This window comes from Lepidothrix coronata, unplaced genomic scaffold, assembly GCF_001604755.1.
Source record: "Lepidothrix coronata isolate B3197 unplaced genomic scaffold, Lepidothrix_coronata-1.0 Scaffold17, whole genome shotgun sequence".
In the NCBI taxonomy this organism is placed as follows: domain Eukaryota; kingdom Metazoa; phylum Chordata; class Aves; order Passeriformes; family Pipridae; genus Lepidothrix; species Lepidothrix coronata.
Window position 1 is genome coordinate 1,166,680 of NW_016690197.1, and position 18,653 is coordinate 1,185,332.

The 18,653-nt window shown below is 37.9% G+C and overlaps 1 protein-coding gene across 3 annotated transcripts in view; it reads left to right on the plus strand.

The window, feature by feature from the left end:
- The window catches only part of LOC108493507 (LIM domain-binding protein 3-like), a 79,759-nt gene that overhangs the window by 17,927 nt on the left and 43,179 nt on the right, over positions 1–18,653 (plus strand). The gene's annotated exons all lie outside the window — the stretch shown is intronic.

Below are 18,653 nucleotides of genomic sequence, written 5' to 3' on the forward strand. Positions count from 1 at the left end.
AAAAAGATATTTAGAAAATACTCTCTAAAATATTGTCTTTTTTCCACAGCAGAGAACCCAATTTTAAAGTAGCAAAATATGGATCATTTGCTATTGAAAAAAGCCCCTAAGTTGCCAAAGTCATTCTGAAAATAGAGGGTACGTGCCATCCTCTGAAGCTGTTCATACCTTCCCACCATTGCAGCAATGACATTAATGTGATACTCAGTAAAAATTAGTTTTCTCAGTGTGTCATAAGAGGAAAGCATTTTTCTGGCTCAGTTCTAACACCTTAAAATTGGTGATGGTGACCACCTTGAAATGGTGAAGTTGAAACATCTAATTGTTTAATACTTATTTGAATATTTTCATATGTTTATTGAGTAAAGCCACAATATTAAAAGCTCCAAATCTGTATGTTCATTAGTCTTTTAAAAAATAAATTAAAAGCATGTTTGTTTAGAAAGATACCAAATCCTGAGAAGAGATGAAAAATGCAGTGACTTGCAATGTCCTTAATACATTTTTAGTTGAACTTAGTTTTACATTTTTGGTTGGAATGCAAGAAGTGTTCTCCCCATTTTCCCTCCTGAGTGGGATTTTCCCTCACTGCCTGTGACCTGTGTATTTATTTTTGGATACAAATGACCTATTGAAAAATCTCTCCTGCTTATTTTTTTGGGTACACCTGTGATGAACAGGTACTCTTGATTATATATATGCATATAATAATATATGTAGCTTTTCTCTGTCATTTGATACACCATGACTTGCATTTTACCTAGTTTATCTTGCTTTGATACCAGAATAAGTAAAATCTAGGCTTTTTTGATGGTATCTTTTTACTTTTTGTCCAGTTTCATTCCTTTAGTATGCAAGAACATGGAGACTTGAATTTTCCTCCCGACTGTAGTGCTTTGTTTCCTTTTGCTAATGTTTTCATATGCCTCACCTATTTAGACAAAAGTTTTGATGGCTGTGGGTGTTTTCTTTTTTGGATGAATTTGCAAAACTTGTCCAGCAGGCTCAGCATTTCCCACTGAACTTTGGGCACCAAGGACAAGCAGCCATTGGTTTGGCTGTGCCTTTTGACACTTTCTTCCTCTGCTGACTTGTATCACTTTGTAGCGCGAGTAGGTTGCACCCTGACAGCCCTCAATTGACTTAGATAACACAACAGAGAGAGTGCCATGGCCTCATGTTTGAGCAGAGCTGCCTATAGGCTGCACTTAAAAATTGATAATATGAATTTTAACCTCTGCTTAGCTTTGAAATACATCTTTTACTTCCTGTAATTGTTGACTTTTTTTGAAGTGTATTGTCTTTTTCTTTTCTCTTCTTACCTCTGACACATTCATCATCTGTTTTTTATAGCTAATTTTCATTGCAAAGACTAGTGAGAGAGACTAGGACAGAACTTTTTTTTTTTGATTAAAATATACGTTTTCCATTTTGTGATATGAGAAGACCATGTTACAATGTATCCTTTTTGTTGGCTTCACTCCAGCCTACTGTTATCCATATTGTCAGCGTACATGCAACTGCTTCTATCCTCTCAGTAGAAACCAAAGTAACTACAAGACTGAATGAATACTAGGAATGTAAGCATATAATTGGAGATAGTGAGGCTGTTAGGAAGCATTGTATATAAGGCTGGATATCTAGGATGCATGTGGAAATGACTGGTAATTTTTTCGTTTGCCATCTCTCACTAGCAAAACATTTGGCAATATTCTGCTAGGAGTGGGATGATATTTTGAGATTTAAGTTTGGATTAAGTAATTTTAAGTTTGGATTAATTAATGCCAGGGTCAAGTCTGGCAGGAGAGAGAGCACTGTAAGCCTGTGCACTGGCATGGGACCACAGGAAAGAAGTTTGAAGTCTTGCCTGGCAATTGTCCTTCTATAACAGTCCTGTTGTTCTGATGAACACAAGATTAATCTACTGTAATTTAAACAAGGAAGTTGGAGAATAAATAGTCCTGCTTCCAGTCCAGTGCTTGCTCACAATATTTACATTGGTGCTTAAAACAAACATAATTTATTTTGTGTTGCTCTATATGTTATGTTAAATACATTCTGGTGCTGGTGACAGGAAGAGACGTTCCCCAGTAGGGGTAAAAAGCCCAACAACCAAGTAAAAAAATCCAAAAAGTAAATTCCCAATACTGTGAGAAATTATTGGACCTGTAAAGAACCAAAACTATCCAAGTAATAAAAGTTTAGATAGAATATAATTAAAAAATTCTTTGGGGTTTGGATATTTCAGACTGAGTACTAAGTTGCTGTGACATGCCCAATTCCCAATGTCAAATCTTGTCTTCTTCCCCCCCTCCCCTTCAGTTTTATCAAAGTATGAAAGTCTTGACTGAGTGAAATGCTATTGTTGGCAAGCCTTTGATGGACACTCCTGGAATTTCATTGCAGGAGCCATGACTTCTGTTTTATCTGAAATCTCACTGGCTCTTGATGACAGACAAACTCTGTTTTTAGCATTGCACTGAAGGTCAGGCAAATGACTAGTTTCCAAATAGAGTAACTGAAGATACTGGAACAGATTTATTCCTGGTATAATTCCACTAGTTCTACGAAGTTACAGGGGAAGTATATTTGTCAAGAGAGCCTTATGAGTTGAAGGATAATACTGCTGCTCTCAATAACTTGTGGATAAAAGGAGCTTGGAAAAATACTATTTAATCTAACATTAAAATTCCTTCTGTAAGAGAAATTCTACACTTACTAAGATAAGAATAATGTTTTTAGCTGGTATAAACCAGTATAACTTCATTAAGGAGACTGACCACCATAGAATGTAGTACTTTTTCTGATATCAGAGAATGCAGCTCTAGATTTTTAATTACAGATGAGGTTGAGGTTTTCTGGGTGTGTAAATATTTTAGGGCTAATCTAGGAAAGTTAGACACTGCATAGGCTGCTTTCCTAGTGGCATTTAGGATGGTTCCATCAAGCGGACTGGTTAGATATTTCATTTCATTTTTGCAAGTTATCTGTGACCTTAATTCATACAGAAAGCAAAAATTGATTTTGAAGATGGGTCAAGAAAATGAAAACTAGATACTGTTGTACCATTGCTTGGGTATTAGTAAAGGAATAATCTACATCTTTATAGAATGACATTGCAAAGGCCAAAACTACTAGAACTGCTTTGTTAAAGTGGATTGGCCAGTCTAGGTTGGGCACATAAAGTCGTAGATGCAGAGAGATCCTATGATTGTAAAAAGCTGTCACATTCTATGCCACTTTGTGCCTGAAGGACTAGGAGTACATTGGTTACCGACATCCTGTGACACTGGGAGTTGGCACAAACATTTAAGATTTAATTTTTTCGAAGAGGACATTGTCAAGAATGAGAAATAAACATAAACTGTGTTTACATGTTGTAAAACAGATGCAAGTATAAGCTTTACAGTTCTTTGGCAGAAATGTGTCCCTTAAAGCTCAAACTGCATGCTTTAGTACTTTGGTTGTACTTTCCCCAAAGGGTTACACTTCAGTGAGCTTTTCCCTTAGAGGTGTCAAAATGTTTCTTTAATGACAGATACTCTGATGATCATGAAGCACAAAGAACTGTTGCCATCACAAGGCAGGATTTCTTCAAATTTAGTTAGCTTTGACGCTAATGCTGTACCCTGAAGGCTCCACTTTTCCAAACCATTCACAACATATGCTCTTTTTAAATCCATCAAACAATCCTGCACTCATTCTATACCCTACGTTCTAATGTCAAAGCAAATCTATGTTCTACTTGTGGCACCTGCTGTGGCACATACTTCAGCTACTTTAGGGTAGTACTAAGCATACCACCATACTTAAAGTCCTGTCAACATAGCTGTGATAAAGACCCTTTGGAAAATGTATAGCTTCACCCTAAAATAATCATTTATCATAACTCATAAGGGAGAATTAATTGGCATTTAGTACTTGTAATAATATGGATTAGTGCCCTTCATGAACAGGGCCATGTAGAAAAGTACAGGCCTCCTAGAGGTGTCCTTTCATTTTTAACAAAGCAAAACAATTTCTATTACAAATAAACTCCACTTTTAAAAACATACTTCAGATAGTAAATATATTGGCAAGCACTGTTGCACTGAATACTCTTAAGCCAGGCTTTAGCAACGTCAATCTGTATTACTAAATACTGAAAAGACTATCATAGCTTAAGTTACAAGTTTGTGTTAAAAATGGATTAAACTTTTTTTCCTTTACTAACATCAGCATAGTTCAAATGATGGGTTAACAAAGTGCTATATTGTAATGTTGCTGTCCACTATGGAAATACCTGTGCCATGGACTGATAAATTCTTTGTCTATAGCTTATGCAAAAACATACAGATCCCTCAAACTCTTTGGTGTATTAACATATTATGACTGGATTTGAGAGTATGCACTATCTACACATGGATCATGTTTCCCAGTTGATTGTTATATCCATTACATAAAGCTAGAAAGAGAAACAGAAGATGTTTTAAGAGGGAAAAAAGTTACTTTCTTAGTATTGACTCATGTTTATCTCAGAAGTTTCTGTACTCATCCTTTCTTCTCATTGAGATGTGTACAACTCTGAAATCCAGTCTCTTCTAAATCTATTATATGTTGTGGGTTTTTTTAAATGAATTTCTATGCTTCCTAGATTTGTCATGACAAGGAGTTGCTTAATTGAACTACAGATAAATGTAGATGGATCCTTTTGATTCTGTGGACATTCTCCTGACTTTCTCCTACTAACATGGGCTTGTTGTCTGCATTCTGCCAACACAGGCACTTTGAAACTTTAATTTCTGTGATTTAAGCTTATTTGTCACTCAAAAGATTGCAAAGATGATGTGTGCTTTGGGTGTTTGCCTCCTGAAGCAGAAAAGGACTCTCTGGTACAAAGAGGAAGGTGTGCTACTCCTTGACTTTGCAAGATGGCAAGTTACATGTGAGTCCTGACAGCTCTTTTGTGAAGTGTTTGCTGTGGCCCCAGCCACAGTCATTAGAGAGGGGCTCCCAAATGTAAGGGTGACATGGACTTACAAGTTGTTACTTTTGATAAGAAGAGCAGGGAGGTTGCTCTTTGGGACAGAAGGAAATGGGGACAGGAGCACCAGGCTGCCTGCTTTCCTTAATTTTACTTCCGTACTCATAAAAGTGTAGAGGGAATAAAGAGTTTTTAGAACCTTATTGTAAATTAAAGGTATGTTTTCCAAATGTTATTTGAGAAGAAATCATTTCTATTTTGCCCGAGGTGAAAAATGAAAACTCTGATTTACCACTGCCAGGCAGTTTATGAAGGCATTTGTAGTGCAAAGCAGTTAAAAGAGATACTGAAGTGCAAAGCAGTTAAAAGAGAAACTGAAGTATTTGCATTTGCACTGAAGAGAATACATTTGTCCAAAGTAGTGGGAAATTGGAACCATAATATTTTTGCTGTGCAAAAGCTTTATTTCTAATGTGTTGATAGGACAGCAAAATAAAATCCCAAGAGATCTCTGGTTCTCCAAAGCAAACAGCCTGGGGTCACAGGAAGAATATACACAATGGAATTAGTTTTCTGCATGAGATTCCTTGAGTCATGAACTTTCACAACAGCTTGATTCACACCTTACTTGGGGAAGGTACTTGCAATGATGCTGTTTCAAAAGCTGTTAATCTTTTAATCTTAGAGCAGTTCAGTTCTTTGCCCTTCCTTCCTTAGTAAGATGTAACCACTTTTGATATTCAAACTTTCAGTTCTCCATTCTTTTTCTTTTTGCTTTTTTTTCCTGATAGTTGATTATCAGTGTCCCTACTAATACAAGCACAAGACTTTCTAATTCCACACTGATACACCACAAACAGCACACACACACAACCTTCTTATCAGTTTTTACATAAGATGGGCATGACTTCGTGTCATATCTGAGTTGCAGCCAGCAAAAGCTTAGCCTGAAAGCCTAGTGCTTTTTTTCCTCTGGATGATTGCATTGCACATTCTTACAGGGTCATGCATGTTAAAAAAGGATGAGGGGCCTCCAAAGAGACGTGACCAACACCTTATTGTCTGTGGAGCTTTTACCTCTGCACCATCACTGCAAATCTCTTCACAGAGGCTGCAACAGATGCCAGAATTACTGTCTAGACTGAAGGGCAACGTATCATAGAGCTTGAAATGCATGCTTTCATGGCAATTCTGTTTTTCTTTGGTATTCACACAGAGCAGCAAATGAGATGATTTTAAATGTTTTGAAGTAGAGAGTGTCTTGTTCTTCTCCGACACAGTCAGAAAGTTGTAAAATAAGTTTTCTCTTCTTATTATGTCTCAATTGCTCTGGGTTTTTTCTGTTTGAATTTTTATTAGGAACTCATTTTAATGCCTGTATGATTTATTTATACGAGTCTTCTGTGTCCTTTGCCCAAAATATTGCCTGATGTCTTGCTTGTCACTGTGAAACATGCTGATTCTTTATTTGTAGTGCTTATATTACCCTGAAGTACAGAGACAGGGAGGGTCTAAGCCACTTTAAGCTCAGCACTGGCCACATGTGGAAGAGGCTTCAATGCCTCACTGTTTAAACCAGAGAACTTCCTCAGATCTCTGGTGTGTCCCTTCATCAGAGAAGACAGATAGCTAGATGAGTCTAGGTTTACTTTTACATTTTCTCTGTGTGGTTGATACATACAGCTTTAATATCAGCTACAGTTTATGCTTAATATTTTCCTCTACAGCCTTGTGAGTGTCTCCAATTTGATAATAAAATTTTGCTGGTAAAATGATATTTCCAGTTGTGACTCAGTGTTAAGACTGAATAATAGGAGTCTTTTTCTAGTTCTTACTTTGGATAGCTCTTGAAGAATAGCATCATTATGAAATAATTGCTTTCTAGATATAGAATAGGAGGTTAATGTCACTGTGTGGAATAGAAATTACTTTTACTTGAATGTATACTGCACTGGCTATGACCCAGAAGACTCATTGGTATGATCTGGACTTATTAAGGAGCCCTTTTCTGAGGATTTTATGTTGGAGATACGCAGGAAATGGAAGCAGAAGATAGAGGGTGAATTTCTTTCAATCCTGACAAAAACACAGAGGGGAAGGCCATTCAGAACAAAATGCCTTTCACCAGCTGAGAAAACCAGATGGACATAATACATGGTACTATTTAAAATATTTCTACTAAAATTTTGGGAGCATCTTTGGATTTTATTAGGCAGTTTCATGTAAAATGCATATGCTGCTCCCATATCATATATATATGCAATCTTATAGCCTCTTCAAGGGCTGCATAATTCTATAAATAGAAGACCCATCCTAGGATAAAGAGAGACTACTAATACAGCTCTTTCTGCCCTAGGAATCTCCCCAGCTGCCAAATAATCATCCAAGCATTCTTAATTTTCATCTATTTCCACTTCCTGGTATCTGAAGTAAAAGCCTCCTGTTTGTTAAATAGGTGCATATTCACTTTGCAAAATGGTTTCTGCTGCCATTGCAGTTGTTACAGTGTTGATGTTGGTCACATCAAAGTTCCATCACTGGCAGTTTTAAATATTTTCTCTGCAAATGTGTTTAATGAGACTAAGCAATGTTACTGAACAAGATGCTGTGAGAGAAGAAAGGATGTAAGAAAAAGGAAACAGATGAAAAATAAAACTAGGGAGAGTGGGAGCCAGTCATCCACTTCATAATCTCCTGATTGAAGAGGCTTTAGAGAAACTTGGCCAAGATCAAGCTTTGACAACATATTAAAACTCCAAAACGCCTACAAATTTTGTTTGCACGTGGGTGCACAGCTCTGAAAAATGTCACTGTAAATATAACTGCCTAGAACAGAGAACTTTCCTAATTCCATCAGTCATAATTCTGGCTGAATCTGAGATTTGCATGCTGGTATTAGGGAATACATCCATCTTCTTTAAAGACATTTTTTCTTTATGCAGTCCAAAATGTCACTTTAATTTAGCCATTCAGATGCTTGTTTGATGACAAAATACAGTGATGAAGCTCATTGTCCTGCAGTTTAACTAAGTCCTCATTTGAGATCAAAGTGGAGGGTTAACTTTTTTTCTGTGTTCCTTTCATTCCTCATTTGTATCAGGCAAATAATGGTTTCACCAGCAGCAGGAATCCTTATTAAAGTAACTGTCATATTTTCTCGTCTATACAATCCATTGTTTAGCAATTCTTTTGGTGCCAGATGAAGGGAAAAAGACAAACTGGACACAGAAAGGCAGACCACCTTAGACCTTCTGAAATTCTTTCTTGGTCAAACAACAACTTTCCTGCTGCCTCTCCCAAACCAATTATTTTGACATGCTCCATTGCAGAAGTTAGTGTCTAAGGCAGCCAAGGAAAACACTGCTAAGGCAAATTCTGAACTTGATTGCATTCCTTCCAAGGACTTAAATAGATGCCCTGTGAACATTTATTCCTTAACAAAATATGCAACCAGATTATCATAATTAGCATATTTGCCCTGGATCAGGCAAGGAAAATTCCTAATTTGGACATGCATAGTTTAGAAACAAATTGTGACTAGGTGTGTAGCTCATTCCAGCCTCTGCTTGCAGTGCAGAGGAAAGTGTCTGCAGTTATCACTGAGAAATTAAAGATAAAAGTACAGCTTTGAAATGGAAGTGAAGCACTTCCTGCAGAATAATTCTGTTACTTCCCCATAAGTTGAACAGCCTGATGATCCATAAGGAGCAATGCTCTGAACTGAGGATGAACAAGTATCTTAAACTAAGAATCAGGACCATATTCAGCTCTATAAAGCCTAGCTAAGTATAAAAAGCCAGCTAATTATGATTTTCACACAATTTATGCACCTAACCTGTGTTGCCTGAGAATGTTTATTAGATACAAATGTCCAAGTCATTTTGGAAAATCCACACTAAGTTCCTAAACCATTGATCATGCTGCCAGACTGGTAGAAATCTTACATTCACTGTTATTTCAAGGTATAGTTAATCACTTGAAAGAAATAGGAATGTAAAGAGGAGTGAGAGTTGGAGGAGTATATGTAGACAGCAGACTTCAAGGCCCTACCTGAAACACTCCATTAAAACCTGCATGCTCTGGAAGAAAAATCCTGCCATATCTCGGTGCTGCTTACACCAATAAATGGTGAACACCAAACCTAGATGAGGAAAGAAGCCCAGTACCCAGAAAGGAATTGGCAGTAACATTCCTCCCCAAGTAAAAAGGTAAAAGTATCCCTAACCAGCAATATCAGTGTCACAGGCAGATCTGCAGGCTGTGTTTTGCAGGGGCCTTTGGGTTTGGCAGAAGGTGTTCATTCACAACTGATTCTGTCATTAAAACATTCTCTGTCATTAAAACAATGGAGGTTTTTGATTGAAGCCTCTGAAATGTAGTACAAAATAAAGTTGAAGAATGTATTAAGTTCCCATGGAACTGAAAGCTTTCCAGCCCTCACCTGTTGATCACCAGGGTGAGCAGCACAGAAGGTGAAAGGGTGTCCACAGCAACATGTCTGCTGGGTAGGAAATACTGATTCTCTTCCTGCCTTCATACTTTCTTTCAAGTGCCAGTTACTGATCACAGTCTTTGCACATTGAAATCCCCCTCCACACACACCTGTGCTGGGTAACTCCTTGGGGAATTCAAAACATGTAATCAGGAACAACACTGTAAAAATAAAAATGAAACCCCCATTAGCTTATCCAAAGATAATTGAGGCTGCTCGAACTATGCACTCTGCTGAATTAGGAATCACAAGATGACAGACTCCTGCCTTTCTCTGGAATGAGAATTGCCCAAGAACAGCTATCCTTGTAGTTGTTGGGAATTTCTGAATCAAGTTTCAGCCCCAAACATGGGCATAAAAATAGAAGCCGTGGTGCGGTGAAGGTGAGTTGGCATTGTTTGGATCTTCATTTTAAATGAAGAGCCATTTACCATAGGGAAATACTAACTAGCTGAGGTCTTTAATTTCTTAAAGCTCTTTTTAAACAACCTTCTAAATCTGCTTATGGCTTCTCAAGTTTATAGGACATTCTTGTTGAAACCTTATTTTAATACACCCTTCTTGATGTTGTATTTTCTTAACCTAGCAGTATTTTCAGTTGTACCTTTCAGGATGTGTTGGCTTACATACAATAATGTTGTTTAATGAAGACTTTCTGTAAATTTTCAGAACATAATCTCTTTGTCTTTTGTGTAATTTTTTTGCAAAAGATTTTTACTTCAGATTCTCCCTGGGAAATAGTGCAGGTTGGGAAGGGGAGCTGATGAAGCAGTAGTCTATGAGGGAAGAAGACTGTCAGTCCAGGTTACCTTTGTGTATAGCACACCCATCTGATCTAACTTCTTTTTGACCAGAAATTAAATAAGCATTAGGAATTGAACCAAAAATTATCTTTCTCAATAAGTGATTCTTTTTCCATCTTAGTAATTTGACTCTTTTTTTTTGAGTCTGAAATAGCCTTTAGCTACAGACAGTACTAGTGTCCTACAACATTTCATTTCTATTGTTTTATTTTGTCTGTAAACAGAAAGCCTTTCTAAACCCATATAAAAGTTTGTTATTGTAGAGTTATGGAAAATACTCTAGTATTTGCAAAAAAACTGCAGAAAACCACATTTTGAAAACTTGTCAGCTTAATAGTGCCATGTGCCCTGAAGCCACTGAGAGATGTGCAGGAAGATACTGCATTTATGCAACACAGGATTATAAAGCTAATTGGTGCAAAATTCAGTTAGAGGGATGCTCAATAAAACCATATATGTCACTGGCTGGTACTTTATCAAGTAAAATTGTGTGTTGTTATACTCTGCAAGCTTTCAGTGGGAAATCTTTGAAGATTGCTGTACTCACTACTGTAATGGGTTAAAACACCCAAAACCAGCATTGGCATCATCATACTCTCAATAAAGTTCAATCCTCTGAACCCTCCTCAAGGATGCTTTTAAAGAATTTAGAAAAACAAGATCCTTCCTTTTTTAAAATTCAGATTGTGCTGCTTCAACATAACAATCTACAGCATAATAGGATTTCCCTTTTAGATTTGAGATTATATCATTATGTTCAGATTACTTCCTCTTAAACAAATGTGGCTCCTGTGGCTTCCTAAGGGAAGTGGCCTCTCTGTGTTCAAATGAAAAGCTAGGAAAACAAAGTTTAAGCCATTACATTTTAACAGGTAAAAGAACTATCCTCAGTCTCTCTAACTTCCCAAGCTTCCTCAAACATCCAGCAGTGCAGGTACCTGTTATATGCATCAAGATTGTATTTTACTTGCTCCATCTTTAAATTTCCAAGGTTCCTGCTAGGATACCTAGGAGAATGTCATGTTATGCACTAAATGTGACACAGCATATTACAGAACAAATTGGCATTACACTTTCTTGGGGGAACTTTCCTTCTATTCTTTTTTATTAACTTTGATCTTGAAAAGAATTCTTCACTCTCTGAAGTTTGAAGCTTGTGCTTTTGTTTATTCCCTCACAGAGCATGGATGATTGCTACAGGTACAGAACAGTTACTCTTGTGGATAAAGCAAGTGTTTAATGAGTAATTGCTGATATTTGCTGACTGGTTAATGCTGGGCCTTCCAACTAGACCAGGTTCACATTGGGCAAGACGGCCTCCTAAAACCTTAGATGCCAAAGTAATGGCACAATACCAAGTGCAGTTCCTGCAAATTTAGTTCTGATTCAACATCTCTGTCACTGTGGACGTGTGCTACATTTCTTCTTCTTTCATGCAGACGCCTTTCTGTGTGTACTGTACTGTTCTACCATCTGTAGGCAGAGCACAGAGTTGAGTACTAAGTCCTTCTGGTTTAGAGGCAGGATCGCTATTTGCTGTGTCAAAATGACAGCTCATATTTTAGCGATCACAGGAAGAATTACTCCTTTGTATTCTGGTGGCCAGAAACAAAAATAACTCCAACAAATGCACATTTAAAGAACAGTTAAATGTAAGCCTGCATCAGTGTAATAAGTACCCTACTTTACAAACACACAGGAGCAGAGGAATCACTTATATATCAGTCAGATCTGTGCTGGAACCTCAGGACTTGAAGTCAAAGCTATTTTAAGTTGCTTAATATCATGAAGTGGTTGCAGGCCACTAACTGCCAAACTAAAACTCTCAGTATTGTCTCAAATGTCCTTTTAGTCAGACCTTATTGTTGCTGAACCAATCAAAAGCCCTTCAAGTATACATCACTGTGGTCTTAGTTACATACCATGAGATGCATTAAGCAGAATGAACTTGAAAAAAATAAAATCTTACCATAGTGGCCATTAGCAAAACACAGAAACCCCTCAGTTTATTGCTATTAGCAATAAACTAATAGCAATATAAACTATTAGCAATAAACTAATAGCTAAACTATTAGCTTGTAGGGGGAGACAAGACAGATTGTGTTTCTGTGAGCAGGTCAAAAAACTGCAGAGAATGTAGGATTCAAGAAGATGATAATTGTGAAAATGTAAAAGGCAATATTGCTAACTGAGATCTGTCTACTTGAAACACAAAGAAACATCCCACCTTCTACAACTGAAGAAACTTGGCAGTCGTGATCCTGCAAACACTTGGAAGCTGAGTGTCTGTTTGCTGCAGGGGGTTGTCCTGTGCAAGCTGACAGAACTCACACACACACGGGGGCTGCCAGAATACTGAGGATCAGTGCCTCCCTTTTATTCTCAGTTTTGGTTTGCATTCAGGTTCATAAACTCTTTGATACCAAATAAGAACTTTGTCACTTGTTCCTTAAAACCTGTTGTTGTAACAAAACAATCCACATTTATTATTGTGTGACTCACCTCTCTACTTCCACTTCATTTCCATGAGATGCACAGCACACACTACCTTGGCACAGTACGTGATGCTAACTGAGAATAGACTGAATAGATCTAACAGCTATCTTTAGATAAAGACTGGGAGAAGAGATATTACTATTAGTCATACCATGCAAGATTTAAAGAGCTGCTTAACCTTCTAGTAACGCCAACACATCTTATTAAAAAGCCACATCCACACTTTTACTATCATCTGTATCACTGTTGTACATAGAGTACTCATGCTTCTAACAAGCTAAGCTGCAAAGTCCACAATATTTCCTTTTTTTATTTTTTAACAAGAGATTGAAATTTTTTCAATCAGATAATGGGGGAGTGGTGCAGGGAATGAAATGAAATGATCTTCCAACTAGGAACAGGAGTATTCACACTGACTCCCAAAAAATCCCCCAAAGCCTTGCCTAGGGCAATCCCCTAAGCATTGCCTACACGCTTCCTTTCATTTCCCAGCTGAAAATCTTTTACATTTGGTTTATTTTCCTCACCTGGGTCTCATTAGCTTGGCAGGAAGGGCTATCTGTCTGCTTCCTTGAAGAGCCTATATATTGGTGTTAATTAAGGCTGCATCATTCCAGTGTGGCCTGGCACGGTTGAGGTAAGTCAGATAGCTGGAATGTTGGAGTATGGATTTTGGCACAGGGTGTCCTGAATCCTAAGTGCTTGACTGGCCATCTCACAAAATCTCTGTGCTACTGTGGCTCCTATTACCCAAGAGAGGTAGATTAGAGCTATTTTGGGTGTTCTCACATGTATTGTAATCTCCCTTCCTAGCTACAGATGAAGCAGAGCCTGAGAGGCCACTTCAGAGTGTCTTTGCAGCTTGCCAGCTCAGCTCTGTTTAGTATAAATGGAAGCTCTTCAAGGTGTCAGTGGCATGTTTTGCAGATGCCATGAGTGTTCATTTAAGGCAGGTTTCGTTGTCTCATTAAAACAAACAAACAAAAGACAGAAAGGAAAAAAAGCCAGTAAAGCCCAATAGTGAATTTAAAACGATGAGACATATTGTTCAGGCAAATGGTAGCTACAGAAAGGGAGTTTTCTTTAGGTTTGGTTAGTGGTACATACAAGGACTTTAGTTTCAAGTTTCCTACGGTCCTGTCTTTACATTTAATTGTTCTTGCTCAGCTCTCCCATCCGACACAGAAAGCTATAAAAGCCATGATCAAAGATAGTGGGGTGTTTGCTCTATGGTGGAGGTTATCTAGGCTGTTTCTTTCCTTGATTCTGTTTTATGCCTTCTGACAATGTGTCGAATGAAACAGTGGATTTCTGCCTGATGACTTATCCCTGTAGGTTTTATTCATTTTTCTTTGCTGTTTTTTCTAGTCCATAATTGACTTCTGTTTTCTAAGAAAACCCATGATTTTCCCTTTGAAGCTGTTACACATTTATTGTGGCGACAGGGTGGAAAGTGACTCATTTAGGAAACAATAATATAAATTTCCTCTATTGACTTTTTCACAGTGGGAGAGGAACTGATGTCTCCAGTCCAGAGATAACTACTTGGATTCATATGGACATTCAGTAACTGTTCTGCAGTGGGGTTTCAAAGCAGGTCTCTCTGTTCAGTAGTTCATGCTCCCATGTATAAAGTGAGGAAGTTTTGCAGCCACCCTCAGGCACCGAGAGCCTCAGGGCTCACAAAGACTGCAAAGACTTGTTGGAAGCATCTGTGCAAAAAACCACTTGCATAAATAAAATAGAGATTTAAATGCTGTTTTCTCTATAAAGGAAACATACTGTATTTTCTAGTGATCCTTAGTCTCTGTCCAGTCCTTTTCTTGTAAGAGCATATTACAGACTCTGGTCACTGGTAGTTTATGTCCTGTCTCTGAATTTTTGATTATGGAAAGGAACATTCTCTTTTAATAATTTCTTCTATTCCAGAGATCTTGAAGAGGAGAGGGTGTTTGTTCCCGGTGCTTTTGCCTATTTCTAGTGCTAGTGAATATTTGATTCTCTGAAACGTTGTTCTTAAATGAGAAGCAGAAAATATAAGTTGTTGATTTTGGGTTTGAGGTCAGGCATAGCTGAAGTCCTGGACAAAGAAGAGGCCCTGGCTAATGCTGCAGGCTACCATATTAACATCTTCTCAGTTGTATAGGTCTTCCTTTGTATTTTTGTGTGCCTTGTAAACCAGCAGTTCCTTGGGGGTAGGAAGGCTGTGTCCATCCATCTGTTTATACAAGCATTCTCGTTAGTATTCTAGCACTCATCCACTCAAATGCTGCCTGATCCCTATCTCTCCCCCACTTGGAGCGGAGCTAAGAGGCCTTGGATGGGAACATGTGCAGTTCTCAAGGTGGTACAGCAGCTGCACTTTGTACACTGCCTCCCAGAGCTCTGGCTAAGTAGTATTTACTCTGAACCCAGTGCAGACGTACTTTTTTAGGGCACAGCTGTTACTGTGGTGCTATATATTCACTCAGAATACAGAGCTGCTCACAGCAGAGAGTAGTAAGAATTCTCTGTGGTGCATTGAATGTAACATGTGATACTTCCAGCCTGCCCACTTGCTTTAAGCCAGGGATATTGGAAGTCAGATGTCTGCCTTGTAGGAAACTTGTGAGGGCTGAAAAATCCCATCTCTGAAGCAGCACATGTTCCTCTGCTTTTCTGAGAGGCATGAAAGATGCTTGCCTTTTCAGTATGAAGTCTGTGCTTGGGCTTGAGGCAGTGAAGAAACACTATTAAAATTAGATCTGTTGGTGGTACCTTGGTTTGGATTTTGTAAATCAGTTGACAGAACCGGCCGTGCCTTGAATCTCTGGTGAACATCTCTCTGTAGCCTTAAATAAAGGCATTTGCAGCACCCAGCTACTGAAAGCTCTGTTGTAATCCAGAGCAAGTGAGCTAAGACTATTACAAAGGTTTTCTGAAATAGTCTAGATTTTTTAAGAAAAAAGATCGTGGTCAAATTGAAAAATGCATATTTGGCCTAGAGAGTTATATGTTTCTCTCTGTTTGTTACTTGTGTTCATAGAAGAGAGGCTGAGATGAGAGCAGACTAGAACCCTACTGTCTACTGTGTAGACAGACCTAGATTTGCATTCTAATTCCAAGGGTTAATTAACATTTGTCCTTCAAAAATATTTTTAAAAAATATTTTTAAATAGAAAATATTCCCTAAAGATTTCACAAATACACAGTGAGCTCTTCTCTGCTTGTGATTATATTTAGTAAATTTTAGTAGATCAGAGATGAATTTTCAAAGGAAAATACCGACAGATAAAAGATAAACACTTTGCATTCCATTCCTTTCAGCTGGATCTTTAAAAATGGGAACAAGATAGTCTTGAAAGTGCCTTGACACTTCAGATCTGGCTGCCCTATATCTCCATCTGTACGCTGGTATTTTGTCCCCAACAATTACTGACTGTTCTCAATGTCTGCTGTTAATGCACGCTCTGGCTTCTCTTGAAACTCTCTCAGAGATGCCTCTCAGCTTGTAACTAAAATAGGTATAATTTTGTGCTTCAATTTTTGAATGTTTTATACAGATTCTGCATCCAGTCCTTAATAGTGCCTTCTGTATAAAGCTCTACAGGACCAAACAATCTAGCATGCTTTTAGACAGTGGAAATACTGGGGGGAAAAGTAACTCTTTCCTGAAACTTATTATTTTTCTAATTTACTGATACAATAAATTAGGTCCATCTTTTATATTTGTGAGTCTTGCTGTCTATGAAGTTAGGATAAGCTGAATTTAAGCCCAGAATTTGCTACCATTAATCTTAGTTGAAGAAATGACTGCAAATCCCCTCTTTTACTATTCAAATATAAGAACAATGGCTGGTAAGCCAAGATTGAGATCTTTTCCTTGTCTCTCACAGTATGGTTCTCCTGGACCTCTTTGCCTCAGAAAGGGTGTTGCAATGGCTATAGTTATAAATTCATATAAATCACAAATTCAAAATTACTCAGGACTTTTTGTTCAAGAGACTCTTCTGATGAAAGTATTTTTTTCATTTAGGTAGTGTTTTCCAGAAGTGTTATGCAGAAAATATCCCACTATAGTAGGTGAAATCAGGTCAGAAGTTATAACCATCTGCTCCCTCTAAATTAACTGTAATTCTAGGACAGTTGTAGTTACCTGCTGTACCTTTAAGATATAACATTTACATTTGGGGCTGCTAAAAGCAGAAGTCAGAGAAAGTGAGAGGGAAGTCCGTGTGTTACAGCTGTGTTAAACTAGTGCCAGATCTAGACTGTTTTATCCTTTCTGTGGAAACTCTGTTTCTCTGGGCTTATTTTGTTTGAACCATCACTGGGGAGTGGAAAGGGAAATATATGGGTTAAGTAGGAGTTGCCATATTAGGGTAGACATTTGACTTTCAGTAACTGGGTTGATGTACAAAAAACAGTCTTTGTTCGTGATGAGAGAAAGTGTGTATGTGTGTGTGGGAGGGGTGTCCCAGAATTTGGAACCAGCTGTCTGGCTACTGGAAACACCAGCATCACACAGTTAATGTTTTGTGCCAAGAACTTGCATATTTGATGAGCAAGTAAAAGGTAGAGTCTTAGAAAAGTGTTATGTGGTGATTATTTATTAAAAAAGCTCTATCAAGCAGGCTCAAGTCTTGGTGTCTGCCTGACTGGCAAACAGTTCATGTTAATAGAGAAAAAGGATAATTTGAGAAAGACTGAAGTGTCCTACTTGATGAATTCAAGTCTTCCTGACTCAGAGAAATGAGTTTGGCATTAGTTCACATTTTGCCCTTTCCTGACCTCTTATTTTATTTCAAATTCTGTTTCTTGGCATATTTGGAGGACTGAGCAGGTACAAGTACATGTGGGTATGCAAATAATCTGTATTCTTTGTAGGCTTCTGGATTCTGTGTACTTGGCACAATGCAAGTCAATAAAATGCATAGAAGCTAATGTTTTTATAATAGGTTAGGAAAACAATGTTTGTAACATCAATCTCTTGTTTCTATTAATCTCTTTCTATGAGGGTGTATTAGACTATAGAATAAAACTCCATCTTTGAAACTACCACAAAATATTTCTCCCACCCCTTGATGCTCTAACACAAGAAAAATACTTTGTGGGGTGGTGCTGCCATTATCAGTCACTTCTGCTTGCATGAGAACATTATATCTGTGGCTGTCTTTCACTCAGAAAACATAGAACTCTTATTGCTTCTATCTCTAATGAAAAGGTATAAAAACTTGTCCCTTCCAGTCAGATCAGTTCTGGGATGTTATTTACAGTGCCTAACTTGAAAGTAATCTTTGTTTTAAGTAATGTCTGAGTAAGCAGGGTGCTGTGTTTTAGCTCCCTGATACTAAAGCTTGTGTTCTAGTAAATTGACAGCTCCCACTGTCAGGCTACACTGTAAATTAGACTGCCAGCCTCAGTACTGAACACCTTTAATGGGATGTGAAGAAAGGGTTGGGGTTTTTCCCTTCTTTTGCTTATTTTTCTTTGTCAGTGAAGAGCATAAATAAGCAGTCTGGGGAATTGTTTTGGAAGGAGTTTTTCATTTTGAGTATGTACATATTTATAAGTGTTTTGAGGTCATATTAGGGAAGGGAAGTTAAGGAATTCCACTTCACACTTAGAAGTGTTTGAATTTTTGTTGAGTTTTGGTTTCCCTAAGAATTTAACTTCACAGCTTCAGCCTGGCTGAATTCACAGGGGAATTTTGGCTCGTAATCAAACACATCTTTCTTTTATGTCCTCTGTACTGAAGGAACAGAATTTTTGAATGCAGCCTTTGTTGTAGTATTTCAGAAGATCCTTGGGCTTTCTTAGAAGTGAGGAATGTAAGTCAGCGAGTCTCTAAAAATAAGAGCAAAGACCCGTAGCTTTTGTCCGTGTGCTTCAAGTTGTGAGTGCTGAAAGCAGAGGACCA